Genomic DNA, 20,017 nt, shown 5'->3' with positions numbered 1-20,017 from the left:
ATAGTTGGTCCTAGTGTTCAAATGAAAAGGGCCTATAATAAAAAACCTACTGCCAATCCTTACCGCGATGCTACAAAATGGTGTAGGATAATGTTCACAAAAAGCAAAAAGTGTTCACAAAATGATAAGTCATGATGTTTAGGCCGTTGGCCTCCCTTCCGCATGTCTTTAGCACGGGACAAGGCGGGTCACTCGAGCACAACACACTTGTGGGCTTCTTCGCCACAAGGTCACAGTTCTTTTTTCCAACATCAGTGCTTTCTGTGCTCAAGTTTCTTCTATTCAAAGTCTGTTGCTTCAGAGAGCCTGATGCACCAAAAATAACAGAGAAAAGTTCCTTTCCACAATTCAAGTCGGGCGACTTACTCTTCGCCCAGGATCCCCCTCAGCCGAGCTCAGATCCTTCGTTCACAATTGGCCTCCCCCGGGTTCGGACCAACTTTAATTCACAGGCATCCCTCAGTCGGGTTCACATTTGCCACAATAATATCGTCATGGGTGAGTTTTACTGTTCACCCCGGAACCCTCTCTTCTGAGATCAGATCCCCTTTTAACCAATTAGTCCCCCTCTCCTGGGCTCAGACCAATTTCAGTTTGTAGGCAAAGTCTTTCGAATGTGCACAGGATTTAACTTAACCCACTGCAGGACCACTTTGATTTCACCATTCAATATTTACGTGCTCTGGGGGGTACCAAACAGTGAGCACCCGCATGGCGCCGGACCACTCTGTATCTGGTACCTAACTGGGTTTCATAAAGTTCAATCGCACACAAGTTCTTTGTTCATACAATGTTGCTGCTTGCACCCTTGAGCATAACAGAGTACAGCCTGCTATCAGTTCCTCCCGACTCACCGGCTGTGCTGAACTAGTTGGCGTTGCTTTACTGTTGGAGTCAAGGATAGTGCCATGGTGGCAATCGCATCTCCCCACCTTGGCTATCAATGTGGGAGGGTCCTGTGTACCTTTGACACACGCTACACCATTCATCAGCAGTGATTCCTGGTCTAAAGTTTATTTTCCTTGAGGCTTCTTGAAAGTCGTGATCCTTTTGTGAAAAGGACAAGGGTACCTCGCTCCTTCAAACTGACATTCTGGAATAGCTGCTTCCTCATGCGTTTGGCCTAGCTCAGAGTCTGCTTTTGTCCACCACCTTTTATCCATGTGGGGAAGTGTGATGGAAGTCACGTGTGTGTACTTATCAGTAATTGCCTGAGTCTGCCTGACCCTTGTGGTGTGACATGTCAGGTATATGGCTCTGGTGTTAGTCCGTTGTCGCTCATGATTAAATGTTTGTGTGAAAGTGTTCGTGTCAGGAAAGGGGGTAGTGTGTTTCTAAGTAAGTAGGTGTCATAAGGAAGGGGATACCGCCTCTCACCCTTCAGTGTCCCACTTCCACTCCCTGAAGACCCCCCCATCCAGGTGATCCTCCCGCACTGGTCCACCCCCAGGAACTGGATCCTATAGCCATGGCTGTGTCCTGGCCACCTGGACGACAGATCCCTGTGGACTAGCGTGTGAGACACCTTTTTCTTATTGTAAGCTCCTTTTATTAGCATTTTTTAATATCGCCTTACATCAGGGAAAAAAAAGAAAGACTAAAGAAAAACAATACATTAACCAAAAGCAATATGACACAACCGACAGCAATTGCACATTGAATCAAGAGACGTTGTTCCATTGATGCTGTCAGGTGTCAGGTCTAGCTCTGCATGACAGATTTGTAAATATTAGCCAGTAATCACAAATTCCTGTCTTTATTCCCCACATTGCTAGGTTCCAGCTCCCCTGTTTCCTCTACAGTATCCGACCCCTCAGGGGTTGGAGTCGGCGCTGGGCTCATCTGCGCCAGTTGAGATTGTTTGGTCAGGTAATGCACATATGCTCCCCACACGTCCCTAGATCTGGACTGACAATGTGAAAGTCTACCATACTCTGATTCCATGTCATTACAGTATAGGGCGTCTGCCTGCCACTGAACCAGTGTAGGCACCTGGGTCCTCCCCCACACCATCACCACACATCTCTTAGCTAATACCAAAATCAGCCCAATCAGTTTTCTTAGACCTTTACAGACCTGTTTTGTGTGTCCCTGAAATGCAACCACAGGGTTTAAATTGAGTATTTCACACATAATTTCACTTAGTGTCTCAAAATCGCTTTCCCAGAAGTTCAGGATTTTGGGGAATCCCCATGCCAGATGCAAAAAAACGGCTCATGTACTACCGCATCTTCCACAGCTCTCTAGGGTGTCTGGGAAGAATTTGAGCAATTGAGCTTGGGTATATTAAAACTGATGTAAATATTTAAAGTGGATCAGTTTGAATCTGGCATTAATCGTCACCCTTCTAGTCTCCTCACAGCAGTAACTCCACTTTTCATCGAAATCATGGTATCTAATGTTAATTACCATTTCTCTCGGGGTGTGGGATGTGCCTTTTATCTCCCAGGCTTAAATGCATATTCTGTACATTATGGAGACTGAGTTACCATTGTGATCACATTTAATCATCTTGTCGAGAGTCGAGGCCACAGTGGGTTCCCCAGGGAATGTTGAGAATACCTGCTTTTTGAGGAGTTTCTAAGTCGAAAGTATAGAAATATATCCAGGGATGTGAGCTTGCCCCTCCCCCTCAATTCTTCTATGGTTATAAATTGGACATTGGGGAAGACATCTCGAAAGCAGGACACCCTCAGTCGTTTTACAAGGACAATTTAGCACCTTTTAGCGGAATTCCAGGTACGTAAATGACTGACAGATCTGGAAAATATAAGACCTCGTCTCTGGATTTATGTTCAATTCGGGACCACGCTCTGCAAGTCAATTCCACCATATTGTTTACATTAGAGGACCTGTCAGGTGCTGTACATATGACAGACCTCAGAAGGAATGGAGCCGCAAGGGCTCTCTCCACTTCTATGTGCCCCCTGTCTACCTGCTCCACGTTCCAATGAAGGAGGAAACCAGCTTGGGCTACATCATAATATATTTCGAAATCCGGTAGTGCCAGTGCCCCCTCTTTTATCGGTGTGGTTAATTTTTCCCAGGAGATTCTAGCTTGTTTCCCCACCCATATGAATTGCAGTATTGTGAACTTCAAGTCTCAGAAGTATTGTCTGGGAAGTGGGAGTGGGACATTAAGAAATACAGATATAAACCGTGGTAATAACACCACTTTGATCATGGAGATTCTGTCGTAGAGATTGAGGGGCAAATCCCTCCACTTTCCCACTGCTGTTTTTGCCTGTTCCAATACCTTTTGGTAGTTGTGTGTATATAAGACATCCGGGGCTCGGGCTATATTTATCCCTAAGTACCAAGTTTGGTCCTCATGCCACTGGAACCCCCACACATCCGGGAAGCATTTAGCACTATCTGTCAACGGGAACAGGACTGACTTTGTGGCTTAGATTCTGAGACCAGAGAAGTCCCCAAATGTCGACGCTTCCCGCAGAATTGGGTCGAGATTGATTTGGGGGTTGGAGACAAAGACAACCATGTTGTCTGCGTACAATGAGATTACCACTCTGTTTGTATAGCTGGTTCCCTCTGTGGAGATGCCGTTCCTTGACCATTTCAGCTAGGGGCTCTATTGCTAATGCAAATAACAGCAGTGAGGGAGGGCACCCTTGTCGAGTGCCCCTTCCCAGCGCTATACTTGTTGTTAGTAGCCCATTCACTTAATTTTGTTGTAGGGTTGTGCAAATAGTAACAAGACCAGCAGGACGAACTCCTCCCCCAACCCCATCTTTTGTAGTACTGTGAATAGAAACGGCCTTCCACTGAGTCAAATGCCTTTATAGCATCTAATAGTGCTGCTACAATCGGACTATCTTGCTCAACCGCTGATATCAACCCGAACATCCTTCGCAGTCCATATGAGATGGAGCGCCCTGGTATAAACCCGGATTGGTAAGCCTTTACTGTTCTGTGTATCAGTGGTGCCAGTCCTGATGCCAGTATCTTAGCCAGGATGTTTTGTCGATATTAATCAGGGAGATGGGTCTGTAATAGGAACAGTCATCCGCCTCCTTAGCCAGATTCAAAAGTACCACCACTGTAGCTTCTAAGAGTCAGGTAAGCGGCCATCTCGCAACCCTTGGTGATACATCTGTAACCGATGCAGAGCCAGTTTCTCAGCATAGTGTTTGTAGAATTTGTCCATATATCTGTCCGGACCAGGGAATTTCCCTGACGGTAGCTATTTTATAGCCAGCAGTACCTCCTCCAGCGACACGGGTCAGCCCAACTGGTCTCTTTCCTCTTCTGTGCACCAGTATAGGGCCACCTGGTCTAGGTAGTTTTGCACCTTGTGCTGTGATACAATAATTTGGAGGAATATAGTTGTTTATAGAACTTAAAGAATTCCTTGATGATTTGCATGTCTGCATATTTCCACTCCCCGTGTGTGTCTTTTATTGCCAGTACACGGCTACAGTGCCTTTCTAATCTGGCTGTCCTTGCCAGGAGTCTGCCTGGGTGTTGTCCCTTGCCATATTGCCGCCAGAGAAATGTCACCTCCCTCTGTGCCAATTCGTTAAATAATTGCAACTGTTTTTTAATCTCCACTTGTTCTTTCAATGTAGAGGTGGTTGCCTCCAATTGCATGCTACATATACGGGCCTCTGTTTCAGCACCCCATGTTTCTCTCGAGATACATTCTCCTCTGATCACACATTTAAAACTTTCCCACAGTACCGCTGATGACTCCACTGAACCCATGTTTATTTCAAAGAAATCCTCTATCGCTCAAGATAACCCCTCTCGAAACTCCCAATCTGTTAGTCCCTCGCTCTTGAACAGCCATGGGGGCCTCCCACTCTCCATGCTGATCAGTTCAATGATGATCAATACCGGTGCATGGTCTGAAAGTGTACATGCTACAATGGACACCTCGGATACCCTCCCCATAATTGCCTGGGAGACCAAAAAGTAGTCTAACCTGGACAGAGTTGTGAACAGACAAGTGAAACGTGTACCCCCTTTCCCCTGGAGGCATAGTTCTCCAAGCATCAACTAACTCCCAGGTCCAGCACATATCCTGTAATTTACCTGTCGCTTTGAGAATGAGGCGGGGAACCCCTACAGTGCGGTCCCGATCAGGCTCCATGACCGTATTGCAATCCCCCGCTCAGTTTACTTCACCGGGAGATACTCTCTAGTTGACGATGGATCCAACCCATTGAGTCTTGATTAGGGTTGTAGTAGTTGACCAGTGTGTAGACCAGTGTGTAGACTCAACCTTGTATGGTGCCAGGAACTACCAGGCATCTTCCGTCTTGATCTTTAACTACACTGATCAATCGAAACCCCACAGAGTTATGTATAAGGATACACACTCCTCTTGAGAATGAGCAATAACAGGGAAATTGCAATGACAGTTTTGATTCCCTGTTTGGTACCAAATGTGTCTCTTGTAGATACACCACCCCTGCGTAGTGTCTCTGCATATAAAACAGAACTTTACGGCTCTTGAAAGGGCAGTTCAGACCTTTCACATTCCAAGTCATACACCTAAGTAACTTGTTCATACATAATCCATTTCTTATATGTACTGCAATATTTGCCATTTTCCCCAACCTGTGACCTCCCGACAACACGCTGACCGTCTCTGTAGTGCGAGTCTTGATTTCTCTGTGCTATTATAACAGTAACCCCTTCAAGCAAGCTCCCCCCACCCCCACCAGCAACCCCAATCCGCTAGTTCCCCTCCACTCCCCAATCTAACTTAAACCTTATGGGGGCTAGCCAGGGCCAGCCCTCTGGGCAATCTGCAGGCTGGAAAATGTCCTGACCACCAGAGCACACTGAGACCCTCACCCCACCGCTTCAGCAGTTACAACCATCCCTGTATATACAGCAAGCGGATCCTCAAGCGTTGTTCCCTCTGCCTTGGCAGATTCTCCAGGAAAGTCTTTGCCTCCTCCTGGGTGTGGAAAAAAGGGTCTTTCCTCTGTGTTCCACTCAGAGCTTTTCTTGGAACAGCATAGCATATTTAATGTCCCTTTCCCTGAGTCTTTTCTTGACATCTATGAAGGTCTCCCTAGAGGACTGTACCTTGTCAGAGAAGTCCAGGAACATCTGTATCTGTGCGTCGTGATATATCAAGGTGCCTTTTTCTTTGGATTTTTTGGAGAGACAAGTCCCTGTCTCAATAATTCAGCAGCTTGGCGTTCAGAGGTCGGTGGGGGCCCCTGGGATGGGCACTCTCCCGCTCGGAACCCAGTGAGCCCTCTACACTATCAAGACTGCAGAGGATTCTCCGTCACCCAGGACTTCTTTCAGTAGAGCTTCTACCATGGCTTCCATATTGCGCTGGTATGCTGTCTCTGGTACACCCACAATCCATACATTATTGCGTCGGTAACGCGATAATAAATCATCTTATTTATCTGTGAGTTCTCTCAGTGCTTTCTTGATCGTGACCAGTTCTCTCTGAGCTGTAGAAGACTCATCTTCTACCGTGGACACTCTACCCTCCACTTCGTCTAGGTGATCCCCATATTTATCTAGCCTCATCTGCATGTGGTCCACTTTGCATGTGAGGGTATCCATTTTGCCGCCTAGCGATTGGATACTTGTTAAGACCTGACCCAGTATTGTTTTGTTATCATTAAGGGCATCCTCTTGGTCCAAGACAGTCATTTGTTCGGCTTCAGGCATGGTGCAATCCCCACTTGTCGAGGTGTTAGACGGAGTCTCAAAATTTAATTTGATTTGCTGCTTACTTGACTTCTGTTGTTTGGACATCCTGCCTGAGTCTGTCCCTGGTCCCTCCTTAGTATGTTAGAGTAGAGGGCTGCCAGCTCTGCAAGCTCACTGGCGCAGCTCACAAATTCTCAGCTGTGTTGCCTGCTGACTCTGCCGGAAGGATTTCTCGCCAGGATCTAGGGGCTAGCACGGGCCGCAGAGTGTCACCAACAATGTCCCTGCACTTCCGCCAATGGTTCTTGTCCAGAGCTAAGATTTGTATGGCCCCAGCCCAGGTGCCTGGCCTCACTGCCGCCGGCACAAATGGTATATCCCCGTGCTTGGGGGAGCAAGTGGGACCAGCCTGGTCTAGAAGGCTCACTGTGACTTTCCCCACACATGTCTCCGCTACAGACTCCACGTAGCCCACCTGGCCTGTGTTGGACTCTCAGGATTTATGCAGTGCTGCAGCACTGGGCACGGCACCCTCTTTGCAACTTCTATATGGGTGTGCTCTACCTCCATGGAGCCCCTCCCTTCAGGTGATCGAGGGGATCACTAGACGTGTGTCTCCCAGCCGGTGCCAGTACTTCGCGTGTATTTTCGGCTTGGATGTGGAGGTTCCCTCATATCAGTCCACACATGGGAGAGCCCCTTCTCGCAGGCAGCCACCGCGTCCCTCGGTCTCCATGGGTTCCCCTCTGTACCTCTTCTCCAGCAGTGCGCACGTTCTGGCCAACGGATTGGAGCGGGAGATCCTGCCTCCAAATCGGATGATGTGCTCACTCCTATATCTCAGGCTTCAGTGCACTGATTCTACCCCAGGTTGGGATAATCTGGGCAGTTTAACTGCACACCGTGCCAGGAGTGGATCTGGAGGCTCTGGTGGCTTTATCAGGCAGGATATTGACCAGATTGTGTGCAGGTGCCCAAGAGCTCACAGGCCCGCGGCCATTTTAGCTGGCCTCTCTAGCACCCCCACTAGCGGGTGGGGCACCTTCAGGCTTCTCAAAGTCTCCATTGTTAGCATAGTTAACCTCAATTCCTGTCCTAGTTCTACCTCTAGGGCTCTCATTTGCTTTTGCTGGAGTGCCCTCATCACGATCAAATGACCTCTGCTCATTGCTTTGAAGGCATCCCACAGGATGCCTACTGCAACCTCAGGGGAAGTATCAGCTTCAAAGTAATCCTTGATTTTACTTTCCAGCACTGTGTCTGCGAGCAGTTCGTGTGGCAACCACCAGCTGCAGAGCCCTCTCTTCTCATGCTGGAGGTGAAGCATTATTGTGATAGGGGCATGATCTGACAATATTATGGTGTGCAGGTCCACCCTTGTGATTCTACCTAGAAGTGTAATTGATGACCAAATGTAGTCTATTCGGGAAAAGGACTTATATACATTTAAGTAATAGGTATAGCCCTTCTTCTTCCCCCAGAGCGAGGCCCAAACGTCTTTCAGGGTTAGGTGCTCGATCCTTGTTTCGAGAGCTTGTGATGGGGGAGACTGACCATAATGAGCAATGGTGCTTCTGTCTCTCTGGGGATCCCACGACAAGTTGAAGTCCCCCATCACGAGAACCTCCCTCTTTCCAAACATCTCTAAATCAGTGAGGGTTGTCCTGAAGAAGCCGTCTTGACCAGAGTTTGGGGCATATATGGAGGCCACTGTGAGCATGACTGCCCCTTTTTGGAGTGTGAGGAACAAATACCTCCCCTCTCTGTCTGCTCGTGAGCCTAAGACCCGGGACGACATGCCTGCCCGTAGTGCAATGATTTCCACTGCTACCTTTCTCTGGGCATTTGTGTGCAATGGGGGTACTGCTTCAACTTAAACTTATGCCTGTTTAGTTTCCTTATGTAGGTTTCTTGTAGTGCTAGAAAATCTGGTTGTTGATGCAAGAAAAACCGTTCAAGTTTCTTCCTTTTAACAGGGGTGTTTAGCCCCCGTACATTAAGCATCAGGCACTTGAAGCTGGATTACTATATTTTGTGGGAGCATTTCCCCATCTACTCGCTCCTTGGTGATTCCACCACCCGAAAAGAGTGCACGCACAGCTCCTCCCATCTTCCCCTTAACTTCTTCCCCTCCCACCTGTGCCCATCTCCTTTTTCCCCAAACGCAAACCCCCTTTCCCCCCTCCTACCACCCCTCTCCCCCTTATGCGGGCTAAAGTTTCTAATACACCCTCGGTTAAACTACCCTTGGCTTTAGCTCGCTAATACTTCCAGAGCCAACCTGCGAGGAATCCTAACACCACTTGCGTGGTTCCAAATGGGTCCATAAGCGGCAGACCTCCGCTTACAATGGACCTTGTTTAATTTTCTTTAGAGGCTACGGGTAACCATTGCTCATTCCTTTACCTGTACTGTCAATTTAAAGCAGTGTGCTGTATGCTGCCAGGATGTCTGCCTTGTGGACCAGCTCAGACCTTCATTTCAGGTTGTGCACTACATCATTGAGATGCAGAATCTGAGTTCCTTCTTCCCACGTTGTTTTTCAGTGTTGTCGACCTTCCCAAGTGAACAGGGGGCCGAAGGGGAAGGTCCACTTATATTTTATCCGCTTGGATTGCAAGGCTCTCACCACTGCTCGCATTTCCCTTCACTTCTGCAAGGTGGATTCAGTCAGGTCCTGATATAATTGGATTTCTGCCCCATGTAGGTTATGGGCTCTGCTTACCGGGCCGCACGTAGGATAAGCTCTTTTTGAGGATAGCGTGCTTGTGCCACCAGCGTGTCTCTTTGCTGCACACCTGGTTCTTGCCTTTTGGGGATATTATCCATCATCAGGGATGTCATTTCACCAAAATGCCAGGGGTTGCAGAAGTGACATCGCACAACCCTTGACCTCTGATGACATCACAGGAAGTGATGTCATTTGACCCCACCATGAAGTGATATCGTGGGAAGCGATGGGACACAACCTTTCGACCCTTGACAAAACAGGAAGTGGCATCACAAAGCATTGTTTCTAAGTACCCTATGAAAAATATGGTTACTATATCACTATAATGTGATATACATTTCATACAAAAATGAATCGCCATATGTATTGTTAAGGTCAGTTTGTATAGGCCCATATTACCAAATTACTGTGAATGCAAACAGATGTCCATGACCAAACTATAATGATGTGTTATTACATAGCACTTAAGCGCTTTATATAGAAAAAATATACACACAATATCACCCGACCTGTGTTGGTACTCATTTATCGACCTCAGAAGGATGAAAGTCTGAGTTAAGGTGTTTAAGAACAGACTAAATCATTGACTTGCCCCCTGAAGTGTGCCTGAAATAAACCTTTAATGAGTCTATCAATTATTGTATATAATTCCAGAAAGAAAAATGTTTTGGTATTCCTATTCTTTCTTATTTAGGGGTGACTAAGTGTTAGACTTGTGGAACTCCTGGTGTATTCTTGCTTTTTTTTCTTTTACGAGGCCTGAACAAGAATGCCAGCCACTCCAGAAGCAAAGAGCCATATGGCATTGGCTACAGCCCAGGAGCTTGCATAAAGAAAAAAAAAATCCTTTAAAAAATGTTTTTAGGGGTAGCAAGTGAGACCTCGGGGGTAGCAAGGAAGAACTCAGAGGTCGCAGTCGCGACCCCTGCTAACCCCTAAATGACATCCCTGTTCATCATGCCGTTGCCCAGGAGATCTGCAGATATTCATAGTACAGTTTCTTTTCTTTTAATTCCGAGTCCCCCACAACCTCCGGTAAGTTCCGTATGCGGATTTTAGATCTTCAAGGTCTGTTTTCAAAATCCTCACATTGCAGGTCTGCATTGCTGGATATTCTGGCTAGGTCTTCCAGGGCTTCATCGGGTTTCCGATTGTCCTCTATAATGTCTTGGAGAGTCCTTTCGTTGGTGTCCGTCCATTCCTCAAGTGTAGCGACATCTTTCTTGAGGTCAGTAATTGCTTGTTTTACCTCTGAGATGAACGTCGCGAAATGTGTTTGAAAGGACGCAACTAATCTATCCTGGATCTCATTAAAGCAATCCTCCAGGGCCTCTTTGGACACGGCCATGGTGGATGTGGTGCCACTTACTGGTCCTACATGGGGCTCTTACGTTGAGGTCTGCTGAGGCTTGAGGTCAATGTCCTTGGCCCAGCAACGTTGGATGGTACTCTCACGTAGGGCAGTAGGCAGGTGCCGCTCGCTATAGGTGCCCTTCCTCCTGCCTCTCGGCATTGGGCTGCAATTTAGGCTGTATCTGTGCTCGGGGTCACAGTAGAGTCACCTTGTTGGGGCGGGGGCTTCCCCTCCTCTCACGTCCCCTTTTAATACTATGGGCCTCATTCCGAGTGCGGCGGTAAGGGGTTAACGGCGCTGGTAAGGATGCCGGTGCCGTTAACCCCTTACCGCCGTATTCCCAGGTCCTTTAGCGGGAGCCGCTAAAGGACCAGGGAGCTAATAACGGGCCCGTTGTTAACAGGCCCGTTATTAGCTCCCATCCCCGTTCCCATTGAGCCCTATGGGGGCTTGAATGGGAATGGGGATGGCTTCCCTGAATGAGGAAATACCAGGTCCTCCAAGGTTGGAATGACCCAGTAAGTCCCCATTCAGGGAACCCAGACCTGGTATGCAGTAAGCTAATAGCACCATGGCTACCTCCAACCTCGGAATGAAGCCCTATGTCCTTATGGGTGCCTGTAGCTCGAAAGCACGCCTATTTCATTCCCCCGTGCTCTATGTTTCTGTCCGAATACGTCTGGCGGTACCTATATTCCTTGCCCACTGAGGCACTTCTCTGATAAAGGGTAGCAAGGGAGGCGAGCGTGGAGGGGCCGGGTTCGCCACCCCCTGCCATTCTGAAGCCGGATCCACTGACCTTTGTTCGCCGACATTTATTTATTTATTCTCTTCCTGTGTTGACAGACTCCCCTCCGAATTCTACGAGGTTGTTCGCCGGCCTCCTTTCCGGGGTCTGCACCGTGCCACAGGTTTCTCCGGATTTGTCAGCAGGTTACGGCTCTGCTCTTAAACAGCGGTGCCCGGGGCTGGGTGATGGGGGGGTCTATGGAGGTAGGAGTGTGTCCCTCCAGATCCACCAAGCCCGCCTCACTGTCCTCGTAGCTGGTGTTGCCGCGCAAGGTGGCGCAGCCATGGCTATGCTGGCGGTCCCACACCTTGTAGCCTGGACAGTTGTTTACGACCCGTAGCAGGGGTCTCTTACTGGGCTCTTCTCTGCTGATTGGCCCTTTTCTGCCAGGCTGGGTGTTGCTCTATGTCGTCTACCGGGTCGGTCAGTGTGGCGCAGATTCCTCCGGTGTGTCCCGTCATTTCTTGTCCGGCAAGAGTGTCCTGTACTGCTACTACTGCTCTAACCCAGCTCCTGGGTTGAGCGGGTGCCTCCTGGGTCTACTTCTGCAGTGGTTGTGCCGGTATCTCAATGTAGCCGGCACGTGCTGCCTCGGAGTCTCCTCTACTCTGCTTGGCTAGCCGCCCCGCGATAAGCCGCTGCGCCATTAGCTCAAAGTTGCCTTTAGTATATAGTTGTTTAATTCTTTTTTTTTTTTAATTTTTTTTTTTATTTTATTGGTTTATACAAACCTTTAAAACATTTCGATTTAGTCCAGGCCCAATACAAAACAAAGCAAGACAAAACATGTGCATGAGATAAAGTTCTGTCCTTTTGACACGGTTTGTGTCTTTAGTGCCAAAGGAGCCTTGTCAGGGAGTGATTAAATTGCTTCGTGTGATGACTAAGCCATGTTAGACACTACCCTAATGTCCTTGTGCTTCGGTGTCAGATATCTCAAGGCTCCTTTCAATCTCATGCAAAAACAGGGTTAACACCCTTATCAGTTTTGTGTTTGAACCCATGAACATCTGCTGCCACCATTCTTCGGCGTTCCTCAGTGGATATTTATTTAACATTTGGCCAAGATGTTTAGTTCTTAGAGATCTAAAGAAGGGGCAGAATAAGACCAGGTGTTTAAGCGTTTCGTCGCAGGCTTTACAAAACCTACATACGATGTTAGACTTATCCTTTCCAGCCCAGTTCTTTGTTCGATCTTTAGTTCTAATCAGGTTTAGGTGGAATCTCATGTATGTGGCTCTCCTCCTGTTGTCTGGGAATAAGACCACATAATTTTGCAGTTTATTGAACGCTCTTGCTTCACTAGGAGCGTCCCTCATTGTTTTGGAAGTCCTTCGGTCTTCGCTGGTTTGGATCCAGTCGAGTTCCCAGATCTTTTTCTTTACCAACAGCGGATTGTCCTGCAGCGTTTTGGTATTGGTCTCATACATGGTCAGAAGCTCTTCTCATTTCTTAAACCATAAAGCTAACAGACAGTCTGGGTTCGCATTTCCAGGTTTACTCAGTATTTTAAATTGTGGAGCAGCGTCTGGCAGTGTAGTTTTCCTAAATAGGGCCAGGGCATTCCACGTGATCCGTGCCTCAATAGAAATCAAGCCTAACTCATAATGTAGGCAGGCTGTTGGGATGCTATTTGGTAGATGTAAAGTTTTTACTCAGAAGATGTGTTCTAGGGTTGGCCAGAATTCAACTGGGCATCCAAAAGCATTTTCAGCTCCATATATGAGGGACGGGACAACCTTCTGCTGGTAAAAGGTTATCACTGGCTTAAGCGAGAACTTCCTGTATTTTTTGTTTAGGATCAGTGCTTGAGAGGCAAAGTGTCGGCATTTTATTTTCGCAATCTCCATCCAAGGGCTATCATTTATGTTTGTGTTAATTTGCATGCCGAGATATCTAATGCTTTCCACCGTGGTAAGTTTTTCTTTTCCCAGATGCCATCTAAATTTGTTGTTTTTCTGATGGCGGCCCGTTTGCAGGTTTTGCAGCGTCAGAATTTCACTTTTTGTGTTATTGATGTGCAGACCATTGGTTGCCACATAACGTTCCACTGCATTCATTTTTTCGCTGTAGGCCGATTGGGGTGGTATCTAACAAGATTAAGTCGTCCGCATACAGCATCCAGCTTAGAGCACAGCCATGTATTTTTGGGGAAAAGGATCGAGGCTCGTTAATTGACATGCCAATGTCCGAGAGAAACAAGTTAAATATGATCGCCGCCAGAGGGCAGCCCTGTCTAACTCCGCAGAAGGTGTTAATTTCCTCTGTAAGAGATCCGCATTGGTCAAGGCGCACTCTGATGGTAGTAGCAGTGTGAATTTCTTTAATGGAGGCTAGTAGACTCTCAGGACATCCCCAATTGGTCATCTTTGTCCACAGTAGTTCTCGGTCGATTGAGTCGAAAGCATGGGAGAAGTCTATCAGGGCTAAATAGACCTTTCTTCCAGTTCTAATTGCTTCCATCATTAGCAAATTTATTAGCAAAAGGTTTAGGCCACAGCCGACACCTTTTACGAAGCCCGTCTGTCGTACATCAGTGTGGTTGCTATCGACAATCCATTGTGACAGTTTCTGTTGGAGCATGGTTGCGTACACTTTGCCTAGCACGTCCAAGAGCGCTATCGGTCGATAGTTTTTGGGCTCAAGGCGATTTCCTTTTTTGAAGATGGGGACTATTATTGCAGTCTTCCAGGAGTTTGGAGTTTCACATCTTCTACAGATTCCTGTAAAGAGCTCTTCGCAAAACTCTGCCCATAGTTCTGGATTTTGCTTTATAGTGAAGTTGGTGAGGCCGTCCGGTCCCGGGGCCCTTGAGGCACTGACATTCTTAATTATCTGGAGCAGATCAGCTTTAGGGAAAGTGAGGTCCCATTTTGTTAGGTTCGGTGTCATCAGGGACGACCACTTCCCTTTTTTACTGTACAGATTTTCGAAATGTGAAGACCACTTTGCCTCTGAAACCATGTTTGTCATCAGTGCAGATTGAGGAGCACCTTCGTTGTTTAGCAAACTCCAAAACTCAGACGAGTTTTTGTTACTCATCTTTAGCAGCATCAATTCTGCGTCGTTTTGGAACATTAGAGCCTTGTGGGATCTTATCCAGTTTTTATATTTCTGTATTGCAGCATGTTTTTCTTGCAAGAATTTTGTGGGATCTCTGGATTTTATGTGTCTAATAGTGGCACGAAGTTCCCTCTTTCTCCACATGACCTCAACATCAAATTTATGTTTATTTACAAACCCAGGATTTCTCGATCCATGTTTTTTTTTCCACAAATGATTGTAGAAGAAGAACGTATTCCACTCCAAAATCAGTCTTAAAGAATGTTTCTGAAATTTTAGAGACTTCATCGGGACGGAGTGACAGCCTCACTCTGTTTGGCTCGACCAGGATCCGATGATTCCAGCATTTGTCAGATGGTTGTTTTGCAACTCGCAAGGTTAAAATTGTCATCTCATGATCACTTTGGGTCATCTGCTTTACCACAAAAGATAGTTGTTTAATTTGGCGGTGTCCAATCACAGCCACCAGTGCCTTGCCTTGTTGTATATGAGTGTCGGAGACAGAGCTCGCCACACTCACATCCTCACCATCCGGCCGCCATCTTGGAATCCTATTTACATGTATTTAAAGAGGTTAGGGCATAACGCTGCACCAGTTGGGGTGTGGCGAGGGTCAGTGTCATAGACAGGGTAGGGCCTGAACGGGCAAGGCCCACCCATGATCTGTAAATGCCCACTCAGCACTGCTGTGTGGGCATTTGCAGGTGTCAATGTCACTGCGTTGGGCCCAACTACGTTGGCTTCAGGCCCCCACTTGTTAGACAATTCTGGATACACCTCTTGCGAGGGCGGGGGGAGTTCAGTTGGAGATTCATTGTTTAAGCAGCATTTGGCAATACTACTTGAGTATAGGCATGTTGGCTGAATGGACAAGCTTAAATATAGGTAAGATGTATGGGAAAACAAGTCTATCTCTCAAGGTATAAACTTGATGGACAGCGGAGTCGGGGTTAAGTGCCTGAGTTGGAACATACATGGCCTGAAAAAACATATTAAAGGGCTCACAATACTGGCATATATTGAAAGGCATAATGTACATGTTCTGTTACTACAAGAAACACATGCAACAAGTGATGTGCTTTAATCGTTTGCCAAAAAATGGGGCAAAGGCAGGTTCCATACCACATATTCAATGCAGTCAATGGGTGTTCTCACGCTGATTCATAAAGCATTGCAATTTAGATTAATAGATAACGTCAGAGACCCTCAGGATAGGTGCGAGGGGATTTCAATACTATTTTAAATACATGTCAAGGCGCCACTGGCAACAGATAACTGTACAAATCCGCAAAAGTCTAATCAGCCAATATCCCTTATAAAGAATGGGTGGACATATGGACCCTAACATGAAAGAATACACATACTATTCAACGGTGCACAAGACCTCATCCAGAATTGACCTCTGGCTCATATCCCGATCACTAACCCACCAAGTAATTAAGGGTGACATGTTGCCACGCTCATTTTGGGGCCACTCTCTCACAACGCTTCCATTAAAAATCTCTGATGTGCCAGCAAACCCACATGGAGATTTAAACATGCACATTTGCTAGTTCCAGCATTTGACATTAATTTGCTGAACCATACTCGACTGTGTTTTGAGAAAAATGTGGGATCAGTCGAGAATATGAGGACATTGTGGCAGGCATTTAATGTTTACATAAGGGGCAGAGTCATATCCAAAAATCTCCATAGGGAACTTGTTAGGCAGAAACCTGTGCAGTTCCCTTTGGGAACACTGCAAAAGATTTAGGACTACAGGTGTTAGCAGTAAACCCACTTGGTAGCAGTCTGTACCACCCAGATTTACCTGGTAGCTGTGGCTGAGCAGTCAGACTTCCCTCAAGAAGAGTTAGGCAGTATGCAAAGTATACACAATAGGCACTCAGATACAATAGCACAAGCAAACACTTGACCAGAGCTTTGGTATCAAGGTATATAATTATTTATTTAAAAACACACTTATTGAAACACTCCAGCACTATTATTGTAAATCACTCTAAACACAGTTACTATTATTATATATACATCCCTTATTCCTTATCAGACAAGTCTTAGGTAACACCACTTATTTCCAGACAGAGGTGAGCGCTTAACTATCGATGGCACTCCAATAAGTTAACGAAAAAGGGAGGGAAAAAGGCAGAATGTAGGAAGATACACCACTCTAATACTTTGGAACACTTTAGCAAGGCAGAAAAGACAAAAGTTACTGGTGAGCCAAAGTCCATCGGTCGGGCCCACTCTTAGAGAGAGCAGAGCACAAATGTGCCCAAGATCACACAATTACAATAGGCTTTGAAAGTCTTGCAGGGAGTTCAGAAAGGGTTTAGAGAGGCTCAGAAAAGTTTAGCCAAGGTGTTCCATGCTAACCCAGGTTCGAAAGCCGGGGGCTAAATCTACCCCGTACAGTCGGTGGCAAGGAAAGCCAGGCGAAACACGGTACCTTAGGTGGAAAGGATCCTCCAGCGGGGGCAGTTGTTCCTGGCAGCCGGTGCAAGTTGCAGCGTCGTCCAGAAGAAGAGAAGATCTTGACGTGGAGGAAAGATGAAGGTCGTTGCACTGCCAGGGAAGAAACCACCCGCAGAGTTTTCCCGTTAAAGGTACTACCCTTTGATTCGCGGTAGGGGTGAAACCTGGTATCTCGGTTGCCGGGGTGCTTGGCACAGGCAAGGCGGCCATGAGATGCTCCAGGAAGCGAAAAAGGAAGCAGACTGGTTATTCCCACCAGTCAAAGGAAGAAGACTCTCCGGGCTGGAGATCTCCTCTGTCATTGGGAAAAGTGGTGAGACGGTTTGGCAGGGCTCCACCGGTGGTGTCGTCGTAGCAGGTCGGCTCAGCTTCTCCCTCGTCGGATTCTTAGGTCCTGTGGCGACTTCTAAAGTTCCAGTCCCCAAAGCCCTGCTTTTATGCAGAAAACCCCCATTCACTCAGCCTAGCTGTCACTCAAACATGCTAAGTGGTGAGCCGGCCGGCTCACCACTTGGGCCAATCAGGACAGAGTGCGACTTGAGTTGCCTAGGCAACTCAGTCCAGGGTGCCTAAATCCCCCTCCACCCCTCCTAAGTACCCCAGACAGAGTGGCACCACTTTTTTTTGAGGGCTTCTGTGGAGAAGCCTGCCAAAAAGTGAAACAAAGGGCTCAACTTGGGTTGGAGGCACAGAAGCGAACACAAACGGCATTTTAGAACCGAGTTCTAGCAAAAAATACCAACCGGAGAATTAATATTAAATAAATAAACCGGCGGTATGTATAGGAATTAAATAATTAAAGTTGGTAGCCTCAAACAATGGGAAATCCCATAGAGTTATATTTGCGGTCGAATATAAAAAGTAGTATCCACTGCCACCAGCCAAAACTCGATCAGGGGGGTCGGAGACGTGCCCCCTCGACTAACAGACCCCGGGGCAATCGAATTTCCCCGGCCAGTACGTCCACAATATGATGGTTTGTACTAGTTCTGTTCAGAATTTGAGACTAGTAAAGTCAATGGTGACTTTACATGCCCTGGGAGACAGTAGTCAGTCCCAGGGTATGGAGTCTATATTGGGGGGTCACTATGACACCCCTGTGTTACTGCACTGAGGGTGCTGTGTAACACACATCACAAAAACACATGAAGCCCTATTGAGTAAAAGACCCCATAGCCCATTAAACACATCCAGAGTCAAAGAAACACACTCAAATCATGCCCAAGAGTGAGGGTAAAAGAGTCTCACTCTTGGCAGGAGAAAAAAAGAAACCCCAAAAATCCAGCAAAGCTGCTGGGGGACTCACTAGGTTAGGAAATTCAGCCTAAACAGAGAATTCTCCCTAACAGAACTTGAGACATATGAAGAGAAGCTGAAAAGGCTAGAATTCCACCCAGGCACAGCATGTATGAAGCTAGGGAATATGACCAAACCATACTCTATGGGAGGTGGGGCGGGGGGACACATCCCAGATTTCGAATTATACGTTCCAATGGTGCAGGTTAGTTTTACGATGTATGGAAGTATCCCACCTCCACATGTTCAAATTGAGAAGCTAGCAACGGGAGAGATGATCTCCATGTTATGGTGGCTAGCGATATCAAGACCTATGCCCACTCAATCTATTCAAGACCCGGATCAATGCATGGCAAAACATACTGATTGGAGTGGTTATCACCAATCCCTTACTGCATGACTCCACGATTTGGGGCATCCTAGATATTAAAGCCCCACTGGCTAAGTCAATTAGTATGACCTGTGAAAAGGCGGCCTTCAGGGTCCTCAGGGACATGTTCCCTAATGGTTAATTCCTAAGTATCCATGAAGTACAAAACCTCATTGGGGCAGGAATGCTCACCTTGCTACAGTACAAGAGACTCAGAGCCCCCTTCTGAACTAAATGGTCTACGATCCCAACACAGCTAGAGGTCTCCCTTGTATAAACAATATTGTTAACATACTCAGGCCAGACCACTTTGTCAGTGTTTTATGACATGGTACAGAAATAGGACAGTACCACCAAGGCTGAGGAATTATGGTCACAGAATTTGGATGAAGAAATTGATGGCCAAATGTGGCGAAATGCTTGCAGCCTAATGAAACAAATATCTTCAAATGCTATTCAGGATTATTTGGTGCAGATTGCACTAAACCCCTAGGCAACATCGAAAGAGGAACCTTGTTGGGTCAGGTGTAAACAGCTGTGAGCTGACTACTTTCACATGGTGTGGGCATGTTCTAAGTTAGAGAATTACTGGCAAGATATATATGTAACACTAACTGTAATGTTGGAAATGGAAGTTCCTAGAACCCCATTGTGGGCGCTGCTAGAATGCTATGTTAAAATGTCTAAAATCAAAACAAAGTTCTTACATCTTTGCTTATGGTTAGCTAAGAGAACAATTCTTACAAAATGGAGTCCGCAAACACTGGCAACAATGCTTCTGTGGCTACAAGACCTAACTACGGCCAGTAACACTGCAGACGTCTACTTGTAATTACTACCAGCAGTGAGGCGGCCCACTGACATATGGGTGTATTATAGATCATATATGCCGCAGAGAATCAATGAAGCAATGTTTATCATATCTGGTTTCTTGATGGTTTTGTGCAATATCCTCAGCAGTTGAAACTGTGCATGCACTTGACAGGTAGTATGATCCTTTTCTTCTTTTGGCAATGTATGGGTACACAAGTGCTATGTAATGTAAACATCTAATGCCACGTGTTAATATAAATAACATTTTTAAAGATTTGGCGGTCCGGTAGTGGTAATTGCCAGATATTTTATCACTACGGCCAACGTCGTAATGACCCCTTTGGTTTTGCCAATGCTTATTAAAATCGCAAGACTGACAGCCCTGATGCGTTCAGCAATTTAATGTTTTTTGCACATTGTTTCTCCTGTAAGTTTTTGGGGATGCTTGGAATCTGCATCCATGTATATATCTGTTTCCCTTAC

At 46.6% G+C, this 20,017-nt stretch overlaps 1 protein-coding gene across 1 annotated transcript in view; it reads left to right on the top strand.

Annotated features, from left to right (window-relative positions):
• The window catches only part of CCDC175 (coiled-coil domain containing 175), an 814,258-nt gene that overhangs the window by 388,642 nt on the left and 405,599 nt on the right, over positions 1 to 20,017 (top strand). The gene's annotated exons all lie outside the window — the stretch shown is intronic.

The sequence above is a fragment of the Ambystoma mexicanum genome, chromosome 14, assembly GCF_040938575.1.
Source record: "Ambystoma mexicanum isolate Mex_15411 chromosome 14, UKY_AmexF1_1, whole genome shotgun sequence".
In the NCBI taxonomy this organism is placed as follows: Eukaryota; Metazoa; Chordata; class Amphibia; order Caudata; family Ambystomatidae; genus Ambystoma; species Ambystoma mexicanum.
This window is presented reverse-complemented; position numbering and strand designations above follow the sequence as displayed.